The sequence below is a fragment of the Papaver somniferum genome, chromosome 5 (genome assembly GCF_003573695.1).
Source record: "Papaver somniferum cultivar HN1 chromosome 5, ASM357369v1, whole genome shotgun sequence".
NCBI lineage: Eukaryota > Viridiplantae > Streptophyta > Magnoliopsida > Ranunculales > Papaveraceae > Papaver > Papaver somniferum.
Window position 1 is genome coordinate 148,206,662 of NC_039362.1, and position 11,032 is coordinate 148,217,693.

The window sequence follows — 11,032 nt, forward strand, 5'->3', positions numbered from 1 at the left end:
GCGGTATATTTCGAATTCGATAAAGAGAAGGGAACTTTTGTTGGAGTCGAAGGTTCTTTTCCTCAATCTTCTGATTCCTATTCGGATATGGAGGAAGTTGAAGAGATCTCGTCATATGTAGTTCTCGACTTCCTAAAGAACTTTGAGGAGGCAAAGCAGCAACTTGTTGATACTATGAAGTGTCTTGATGTGGTAAGAACTGAGTTGAAAAAGGTTAAGTCTGACCTTGTTCTCATAAAAACCCGTGTTAAATAACTTCCCAATAAGGATATCCTCTCCAAAGTTGCAGAGGATGTTGTCGTTCACAAGCTCCAGGACCTCAAGACTCAAGAAGGTCCGGAACTGTCTATATGACTCAGTTCGTGTTCGACATTGGCGTTGAAGTGTTTTTGGTTTAGTGTGTTTTGATTTTTTTTGCCTATTAAATCTTCTATTTTCATGTTTTACTTAGAAGAATAACTAGAGTTTGGAATAGCCATTATTGTGATTACACATAGCTATGTCCAACGTTTTCATCTTCATGTTCTTAGATTTATTGGTTTAAATTCTAAATTTGTTTGGAAGATGATTTTTGCAGTATTAATCTTTATGGTTTTATATATTGCAATAGTGTTATGGGATATGTGTGTTTACGTCCGTGAACTTGTTTGTCCCATACTTTGTCAAAATTAAAGTGGTTCGTGAGTTGATATGTATGTATTGATGACAGAATGAACTGACTTTTGACAAATACAAAATTTAAGCCTATTATGTCAATTTTTGATGGAAGATAGGTTAAAATATTTTATGTTCAAGGATTATGTCTATTGGATGTCATTGTGCAAATGAAAATAGAATGAGTACTTGATTATTCCACGGTATTAGGCCGATCTCCGATCCACAATTTGTGTACATACTGTGTTGTTCCATAAGTTGTCTTATGTTGAGATGTATCGACTGAGTCATTGTTTTGGCATGGTTGTTGTTACATGAGATACTTTGTGTCGAGCATGACCAATTAAATTGATTACTTTTGTGATTAGTTTGATTGTGTATTTCGATTAAATTAGTCATGGGCTTACTTGTGATTAACTTGATTGAGATTTTGTATATAGAAAATCATTCTTATAGTTTTTGGTGTCCAACAAAAATCCTTCTTTTCTTTTTTGAAATTAAGGTCGCTCTTGTTGTTCTTTCGGGAATGACATTTAATGAAGGAAAGTTCTTTTGAACTTGTGCTTAATTGCCAAATTTTTGTGGGGAGTGCGGCTGCGGAATATTTTAGGGGTTATCTTGTATCTTAATAAACTCCTTGATGAATGTATTTAGCTTCGGCTTTATGATTGCATCTAAATAAGATGATATATGCTTTCTTTTGGTCATGAAATATCTTTTTTGGAAATTTCATTAGGATATGTTCTTGTACCTTTGTCAATTTTATTGACAAAAAGGGGGAGAATTAATATGTAGTTCACACTACCAATACATATGGTTTACGGATCATTATGTAAGGGGGAGTGGTTTCCATGTGAGATGGAGTATTGACTAAGGGGGAGTGATATATCACCATAGTATTGTTGTTAAAGTTGTGATACAATTAAACTTTGACGATGTGTAATGATACTATGACACTGTATAACAATGATTGAGAACTCTTGTTTTCTCATTGTTATAGCTACGAATTTTCAACAACGATGATGCTAAACTTACAACCTTTGGGATCATTGGAGTACTTGGGAGTGACGAAGATTTCAAATAGTGTTGAAGATTAGGCATTTCGAATAGGAGCTACAAAAGTTTATTTATATATTTTCTGTATTCCATATGTATTGATAGTTTTGTCACTAAAATTGATAAAGGGGGAGATTGTTAGAGCATTATTCGGTCGAACTCGCATGTGTTTCTATATCAAGCATGTTTTTCAATGTTAGTGATCAAAACTATAAGTCTTGATTTCTAGTCTACTATAGCTAAGGTTTCGGACTAAGATAGAAAGTGTAGTTGAGCTCAAGAACTCCATGGAAATCATCATACAAGACGAAGGAATACTCAAGGAACCGGTGGATCTTCATCGACTAAAAGGTATGTGGAGAGTTGAACTTATATATCACTCAAAAGTCTATCTACTCTATCTCGAGACAAAATTCGTTTTGCTATATAGACTTAGATTATACACATTTGGTATTTCGAGCCGAGTTTACCTCGCCTATCTATTTCTTGAAATATGTGTTGGTAAAGCTTTCGCTTTAGCCAAGTTCATCTTTACCTAGTGACAAAAGTCATGTTATGTTTCAATCACCTTGAAAATTGCTCTGACGAAAAATGGTTTGTGAATAACAACTATATAACATCCTATGAGAATATTTCAATGATTGAAATGAGAGTTTAGATTGTATAACCATTGATGGATATAAGCATTGTTGTGGAAACACATATATGTATAAGTCCTATTCCTTGAACCAAAGCTTGCGAACTTTGTTGATCAAGAGAACCGAATTGTTTGCACAGTTTGCGAACTCAGTCCGCGAACTGGCGAAAGTTCTCATCCGAGAATATCTGCTGGTGTTTGAAAACTCACTCGGCAAGCTCAGTCCGCGAACTGGCGAAGTTCTCTAACCCGAGAATTTCTGCTGGAGTTTGTGTACTCCATCCGAGAACTTAAATCCGCGAACCCATTCCGCGAACTTGAGTAGGTTATATCTAAAAACGATTGTTCTTGAACTCATCTTTATTGATTAAGGAATGCTTTTGCAAACCGTGGCTATAAAGTTCATGAGCCGATTCGAGTGAATCAAATCGTTTTTGTTTCGATTGTGTCTTGTGAAGTTACATAAGATCTAAGCAATTGAATAACTCTCTAACTAGTTCATTTAAGTCATTTGAACTAGTTATGATGAAGAAGAATATGGCTGGTATGAAAGTGATCATATGGATAACCATTTGGTTAATTATTGTTGAACCAACTAATGTACAAGTTTGGGTACGGTTATACAAGCCCAGGAACGTGCATTTTATTTGTGTATAAAAGCTATGTTTTCGATCTAACGGTTGATAAATATTAGCTTGAATCTAAATCAGGTTTTCATCTAGAGGTGAATACTGAATGCTTTGTTACTATGCTAACATTGATTGCAAACTCTGATTTGAAAGACTATATAAGGGAGAACTCTAGCAACTGGGAAAACTAATCCCCACACATTCTGTGTGATACTAGTTATGTTAAGATAGAGTCGATTCTACTTTAACCTCTGGTTTTATTTTCTCAAACCGGGTTAACGACTTAAAGACTTCATTGGGATTGGGAAGCCAGACCGATACTACGTTTCTTGTAGTTGTGTGATCTGATCTTGTTGTTTCTATCGTACAAGTACAATTATATTAATTGGCTTGAGATTTCTATCTCCGATAGGTAAGATAAAAAGTAATCACAAACATCCTCGTCTCATCGTTTGTGATTCCACAATATCTTTTTTCGCTGCGTCGATTAAGACTATTGTGAGGTGATTGATAATAATAGGTTGTACTTCGGTAATATAAGTCCAGATTATCAATTGGTTCCTGTTCACCTTGATCTATAAAAAGACGGGAAAAAACTCGTAGGTATATTCGTGGGAGACGGATTTATCTATTACCGTAGACTTTTCTATGTGATACAAATTTCTTTATTAAAGTCTTCGACTTTGGGTCGTAGCAACTCTTAGTTGTGGGTGAGATCAGCTAAGGGAATCAAGTACGTAGCATCCTGCTGGGATCAGAGACGTAGGAGCATAACTGTACCTTGGATCAGTGTGAGATTGGTTGGGGTTCAACTACAGTCCAGACCGAAGTTAATTGGGAGTAGGATAGTGTCTTTAGCGGCTTAATACAGTGTATGTTTAATCTGGACTAGGTCCCGGGGTTTTTCTGAATTTGCGGTTTCCTCGTTAACAAAATTCTGGTGTCTGTGTTATTTTTTTTCCGAATTATATTATTTATCTTTATTATTGAAATAATACAGGTTGTGCGTTGTAGATCATCAATTAGAATATCCAACCTTTGGTTGTTGATTTACATTGATTGATCCTTGGATATTGGTCTTTGGTACCATCCAAGTTATTCCTTGTATTTGATTAAAGACTCACTGATTCTATTAGCTTGAGTAAATCAAATCAAGAAAGAGATATTAACTTCTCGATATACTTTAATCTAGATTGAGTCTGACTGTCTAGTTGATTCTCTAGTAAAGTATATTGGAGTAAGTCCATACAGATTTCTAAGCGAAATATTGGGTGGTGTTGTTAGACCCCCTCTTTTTCACTTATAAATGTTAATAAATAACTGTCACAAAGTTTGTTGCAAAATCTGTTACAACTTGCGTCACAAAAACTACCCCTACTTTGGTCGTCCCTTCATTGCTGAAGCAGTCATCTAGTTACTCTCACACGAGTATTCTCTACTTGTGTTTTTATTGTTTTAACTGTCAGGTTTAGACGGTTAGTCATACTATAAGTATGTGTTTAGTGAGTTGTCTTTCTGTAAGATGATTAACCATTCTCTTAATGAATCTGTGAGTTTCTATGACGATGATACACTTTGTTACTTCTCAACGATCTTTCGCATCTTCAGGTTCAATTTCTTATTAATTTCATCCTCAGGATCTCTCTTGCTACTTTCTATCATCAGGGAGTCATTGCTCAGTGCTTCATAACTTCACATCCGTCTTCAAATGATGAACACTCTTTTAGCTTCTCAGTCCAAGATTTCACAGTACTTCTCAAATGTTGCTTCTTCATCTTTTTTACATTCTCTTAGCTAACTACTTTATGCGAAAAGCAATGGGAATTGGCTACACAAAAAATGAAAATGAACATCACCCACTAAATAACTTAGCAAAGTATAAACAATAGAAAAACTTAAAACATTAGGTTTGGATGATCCATGGATACTAACAAGGAGAAAAAAGTGAGAGGTTTACTTGGAGCAAAAAAAATAACTAATTGGGAATTATTAGCAAACATCTGGAACTGGAAAAAATGGTTCAGCAGTATTTGCATTCATTAAAAAGAAATGCAAATACTGGAACTGAAGAATGCAAACTACATCACCTCAGTACCCTGCATCAGTACCTATGCAGAAATCTCAAACACCATAAGCATCTCTGGATGGTATATTTGGAAAGTCTCTCTACTTTTATCCTATCAATGGCATCTGGAAACTGCACAATCTCCCCTACCTCCTACAGTACCACTGGAAGCATCTAAACAGGTTTGAACTGGTATGCCCTTCTCATAAGTCTCTCTATTTCTCTATGTGTTACTAATATGAGGACTTACTGCATACCAATTTATATGTTTTTCAATCTTTCATCCCCCATCCTTACTTCTCCATCAATAGACTGAAGTCTAACAACCCACATTCTATTTCTAATTCCATGAAGCATGATTTAATAGATATCATTATAATTTCTTGGTTGTGCAATCAAGGAAATTTTAGCCTTTCTAACAAGCATAAAATAAACACATGGCTAAGCTGCAATACTAATTTCAAAATAACATCCACAAACATATCCTTTATCCTTGCTATGGTTTACTTGTCTATATCTATCTTGCATCACCATAAGCATGAAAACATTACTACTAGAATAAACAAAGTCTTCTGTCTATCAAGAAATATTCAAAGAGGATGTAACTTAATGTGCAATTTGGAAAATCCTCACACTGCTCTGCAGTTTGTTGCTATATTTTCCAATTTAGATAGAGCTAGTCTGTCCAGTTGCTTTTGTAGTTTCACTTGCAGGGACATGGGCAGATGTATTTCCTGCACTCTCCTCTGTTAGATTAAGATGTGTAGGCTATGGCTCTGGTGCTGGTTCTGGTCCATCATGAGGAGGATTAACTTCCCCATTACCTGCATTTGCAATGGCAGCCACCTTAGTAGCAATTAGACCAACCATATGGCTAAGCATATCCAGCTGGAGGAATATCACAGAATGAGGAGGAATGAGAATTACTGCATTTTCTTGAATTGCTGCTCTGACAGGTTCAGGCATTGTAACTGCAAAGAAGCCCTGCCGCACCCCACCGCACACCAGAAATCGATCACCCACCAGTACAACACCTTCATTCACCACAAATGGACCACGCCTGGGATGAGTAGAAAACACAACCCAACCATCATTCACACCCCATACTCTATCAGCAATTGGAACTGGAGAAGGTTTTTGTTCCTCTTGGCCTCCACTAGTAGGAATTGTCCCATCCTCGACATTAGACCCACTTCCACTCCCACTTCCACCCCAACTTCATGAACACTATTTTGAAACACATGCCTTCCTCCACCTTTCTCAGGATCACCCCTATCTTCACTACCAGCAACACTGTGGCCAATTGGTGGAATGGTGGCATCATCAACACATACCTAATCATGGTTGAACCTATCTCTTATTTCAATAACTATAATCAAAAAAATTTAAGGATTATCAAAATCTTGCATGTTAAAGCTATTTACCTAATTGGAATAAGGAAGATTAAACCTTGGCCTCTTCACAACCTTCCCATACCCTAGAGGGATCTGATCATACAGTTGTTCCAACTTCACCCTTCGATTATGGAGCAAATTTGCCCAATGCCAATTGAAGTTGCAGGTGTAGTTCACTGCTTCCCTGCCATTTGGGAAGGCAATACCATATGAAAAACTGGTGATGGGGATATTAGGATTGTACCAATCCAAAGTATGCTCCATCAGTATCTCTGGTGTCTCCTCTATGATATCTCCTTCACAATACAACACTCGAGGCATGTTTTGTTCCTTTCTCTGATTTTGGAAACTGCTCTCCTATGTGTTTCTTCATAGAAGAAACACAATGAGAAAATGAAAAGGTTTCTCTCTTTTCTGAATATTTTATGGTATGGAAGAGCAACTGACTTTTCATCGCAGTCGTTGATTGAATTATCCCTCTATTTTTTTATTAAGAACCACTGCACTAGACACTTTGATCATACGCAACCGTGTTCTGTCAAGTTTATTGACTCTATGAATTGGAATTATACCTATAATATATCCTCATTGGCTCATGAAGAGCGGTTCCGAACACTTGGAAAATGCAAAAGCCTCACGGACTCGGATATGGATCCAGTTACGAATCACTCACAGCTGGGTTCTCAAGATGACCCGTACGAGGACTCGTATCTAGATACTAAGACTTTGTGGGGACTCCAGAGATAAAAACCACAAGCCTACACTATAATAGGATACCAATACGTTTCTGGTCCATGCCATCATTAATCTAGTCAAAGGAATGCCATACCACATCTGAACAACATAAAAAATGACAAAGGTAAAAAGAAAATCTTGTTTCTTAATATTAACTTTATTTGCTATCACAGAGTAAGCTCCCAAGTACCGTTATCCATCAAACCCCTTACCAAGCAGAAGTCCACATCCTCACATAGGAAAGTTTTACGGCCCTAATCAACTTCAAGAGATTGCTCTTGCCACTTCTATGTCGTCATCCTCAAGTACCAACAAAAATACACAGTGCCCAAAGACTTAATCAGTCACACAAGAGCGGATAGCAACAACAAACTAAACTATGAACCCGTGACTCATTTTCAAACTAAAGCCTGCAAAGTTTCCCACCTTTTAACCACCTCTCTTAATCACCCTTTTTCATTTAGTGAACATCACCTGACTTTCATCTTCCATTCCAGCCCTGAACTATTTTTCACTATGGCTTCATCGTCAAACACACCTTCACCAAGTATTGACAACCTAATAAACAAAATGAATACTGCTCTTACTATCCCTGAGGACCTTTTCTCTAAAGTCTTCATCAACTCTGAAAATATTAGAACCAAACAACCTCTAGACTGGAAATGGTGCTTCATTGGAAAATTGTGCAGCAACATATGTTTCCAGACCTCTGGATTAAGAAATTTCATCAATGCTCACTGGGAACTTCAAAGTAGAATTCAAGTGGAGATCTGAAATAGGAGAAGAAACTACTACATTCTCACACTCACTCATGAAGAAGATTATTCCACCTTGAGAAATGGAGGAACAAGAGGAGTTTTTGACAAACTCATGATTCTGGTAGGTGTTCCTGCAGGAGGCCCTGAATTGATTGATGAAGAACAATTCAAAAAGGTGATAATCTGGTTACTTATCAAAAAAATACCAGCACACATCATCCCTGACATTCAAGGCATTCTCAAACCAACTGGAGTTTACCAAGCTGCTAAAAAGGCTTATGGGAGAGACAAATTTGAGAAAAATCTGGAGGTAAAGCTTACTATTGATGTTACTAGTCCTCTTAAATTTGGTATTGAAGCTTTTGAAACTACAACTATTTCATACTGGCTTGAATTTGCTTATGCTCTCAATGAAATAAAATTTTGCAAAGTTTGTAGAGTTCTGGATCACCCAATACCCCCTTGTCCCATACCACCAAATCACTCTCATTCTCAGTAAACTAACCTCCCAACCCCTCAACCATCTCATTTCCCAAGAACACCACAACAAAAAATTGTTCAAGCTGGGAAGGATGTTATTTACACGCCATATTCAGATGTTGATGCTGCAGCTTAATTTGAGATCAAAATGAAAGTTGCAAAGAAGTTGGAACTAGAAAAACCAAATGCAAATATTGCCTCTACCTCAAAAGATCCAATCACCTTTGGAGAACAATCATCATCTAAGGAGGAATCTGATACCCCTCATCTAGATGTCTTAGCCTTCCAGATCAGAAACAAGAAATTGGAGCTATCCAAGAAAATTGTTGGAAATTACACGAAAAACATCCCAAAAATGAAGACTGCTGCAAGAACCAAGAATGCAAGTACCTCTAAAAATGATCAACATCAAGTTGTGGATCCTGATGGCATCTTCCCAACTTCGCTCCCTCCAAAACCATTCACTTTCAACACCCTTCCAACTCTAGCTCAAATTAAGGAAAGAATGAAGGCTGAAATAGCAAAGAAGAAGAAGGAAGCCTGGAAGGAAAAAAAGAAAGCACATGTCTTTGAGAAAACTTCTCCACCTACTCTCATGCTTACAATGATGGAATCCAAAAGGAAGAAACCTCTCCAAGCTGAGGATGAAATTGACATCAACTCAACTGACTCTGACAGTCTCAAAAGGTTCAAAGACCAAGATGACCTTTCTGCTGAACCTTTGGACTCCGACAACTGCTTGATGGCTAATGGGGATTTAGGCAGCTCTTCATCTGAATCTATGGTACACTTATATACCCCATACCAACTTTTACTTTTGCTGTTAATTATGATAGGATTAATAATCCATCTAAGACTCATTACCTACTATGACACCATTGCTAGAAGACCATCCTCTAAGTATCCCAATGTGTTACTTTTGGCAATTCTTTACCACTTTGGCATGGAATTGTCAAGGGATGTGAACAAAGGATGCTAAAAAATAACTCAATGATATGTTAAATAAGCTAAACCCTGATATCATTTTTATTTCTGAAACCAAACAAAAATAAGAAAAACTCAATAAAACTATGAATGAGGTTAATGTCCAAAACTACTGGTTTGTGAACCCAGGAGGAGCTAGTGGCACTGTTGGTGGCCAGTTTTGATATGGAAGAACAACCTTGATATTGAGATTATTGATTCTCTTTAAACCATATCAATGCTATAGTCAAGCCTACCAGTGGTACTCCTTGGATTTACACTGGTTACTATGGTAGTCCTTATGATACCACTAGTAAACTTGATACTTGGAAAATGTTATAAAACTCCGCTGCTAATAACCAATTACCATGGTTGGTTATTGGAGACTTCAACTTCATTCTTCATGACACTGAAAAATTCAGTGCCCAATCTATTGATGTTAATGAAGTTACTATGTTTAGTAACAAAATCCTTGATCTGGATTTAGTTGATCTGGGTACCACTGGTTGTCCTTTCACTTGGTCCAACAAAAGAAGTGGCCATGCTCTCACTGAACAAAGATTGGATAGAGGTCTAGCAACAGAAAGTTGGCTCCTTTTACATCCCAATACTACCATATCTAATATGCTAACTACTGGATCTGATCACCACCCAATTCTTCTTACCTCTAACCCTTCTTGGAAAACTGGTAACATTGCATTTAAATTCTTTGTGAAAAAGCAGGGGTATAACAACACCACCCAATATTTTGCTTAGCAATCTGTATGGACTAACTACAATATACTTTAATAGAGAATCAACTAGAAAGTCAGACTCAATCTGGATTAAAGTATATCGAGGAGTTAATATCTCTCTCTTGTTTTGATTTACTCAAGCTAATATAAATCAGCGAGTCTTTAATCAAATGCAAGGAATAACTTGGATGGTACCAAAGACCAATATCCAAGGATCAATCAATATCAATCGCCAACCAAAGGTCGGATTTCCAATTGATTGATTCAAACGCACAACCTGTATTATTTCAATTATAAAGATAAAACAATATAATGCAGAAATTGAAATAACACAGACACCAGAAATTTTGTTAACGAGGAAACCGCAAATGCAGAAAACCCCGGGACCTAGTCCAGATTGAACACACACTGTACAAAGTCGCTACAGACTCTAGCCTACTCCAAGCTAACTTTGGACTGGACTGTAGTTGAACCCAAATCAATCTCCCACTGATGCAAGGTACAGTTATGCTCCTACGCCTCTGATCCCAGTAGGGTACTGCGCACTTGATTCCCTTATATGATCTCACCCACAACTAAAAGTTGCTAAGATCCAAAATCGCAGGCTTTAACAATAAAAAAATCTGTCTCACATAGACAAGTCTATCAAAAGATCAATCTGTCTCCCACAGATAAAACTTAAAGGTTTTGTTCCGTCTTTTGATAATAATCAAGGTGAACATGAACCAATTTATAATCCGGTCTTATATTCCCGAAGAACAACCTAGAGTTATCAATCACCTCACAACAATCTTAATCGTATGGTAGTGAAACAAGATGTTGCGGAATAACAAACGATGAGACGAAGACGTTTGTGATTACTTTTTATATCTTGCCTATCAGTGATATCAATATCAATCCAATCAATCTGATTGTAGTCGTACGATA